Source organism: Phalaenopsis equestris, unplaced genomic scaffold, assembly GCF_001263595.1.
Source record: "Phalaenopsis equestris unplaced genomic scaffold, ASM126359v1 Scaffold000002, whole genome shotgun sequence".
NCBI lineage: Eukaryota > Viridiplantae > Streptophyta > Magnoliopsida > Asparagales > Orchidaceae > Phalaenopsis > Phalaenopsis equestris.
In genome coordinates, this window is record NW_018164444.1 from 75,109,046 (window position 1) to 75,109,964 (window position 919).

Below are 919 nucleotides of genomic sequence, written 5' to 3' on the forward strand. Positions count from 1 at the left end.
CACTTTCTTTAGAAACCTTACCAACCTTCATTGTCGGTAACAGTTTCGCAGAAATGAAGAAGTGCCAGTGTTTAGAGATGAGATTCAATAGTGTTGAAGAAAAACAAACATACTCGTACTCTCGCATTTCCCAATCATCAGTTTCGTCCGTCAAATACTGGTAAATTTCATTCATCTGGTCTCTCGTTGGGACAAAATTGGAATAGTGGCAGACAGGAACATTCTCTATCATATATAACTCGTTGATTCTTGAAGGAGTGAAAGTAATCCATCTCCCTCGCACATAAACATCTACTTGGTTAATTCAATGTAAATTTGAATAAAATTCCTTTACCACAGGAACTACCACGGCGGCAGTAGTGTAGCACATCACTTCCCATCTATTGTTTCTTCAATATCCGTCGTGAGATTATTCAATCCGCAATTCACAAATCCTCATTCCTTTATTAATCTTTTCTTTGTCAGCAACTTGTTGAAGATTCACTGCGTTTCCGCATTAATAAACTTTCATCGATTGAAAACTCCCATTTTGGGATTATCAAGGGAATTGGACGCCATAGGAAAGAAATTGCTGGAGTTTCACTTTGTTTTTGGAGGGAAAATATGAACTAGAAATTGAATTTTTGAGTTTAAAAAGACAATTCCCGCCCAAAAACCTCCATTTGAACCCAAGTACCCACCCCCCCCGCCAATTCACCGGTCTCGCCATCAGTGGGGTCGATGTCGCTGTTGGCGAGCCTTTGTATTAATTTTGTCTGGAATCTCGGGAAAAACCCGCCGTCAGCGGCGTCGTTGACACCCAAGGCAAATTTAGCAAAAATATCACAGTTTCGCTATCGGTTCCAATTTTTCTTCATGGATCAAATTTTAAGATATTTCAAGGGTAAATAAGAGTAGTAGAGCTTAATACTACTATAAA

The 919-nt window shown here is 39.2% G+C and overlaps 1 protein-coding gene across 1 annotated transcript in view; it reads right to left on the reverse strand.

The window, feature by feature from the left end:
* Window positions 1–919, reverse strand: part of LOC110020121 (glyoxysomal fatty acid beta-oxidation multifunctional protein MFP-a-like) — a 9,309-nt gene that overhangs the window by 5,194 nt on the left and 3,196 nt on the right. The window lies entirely within an intron of this gene.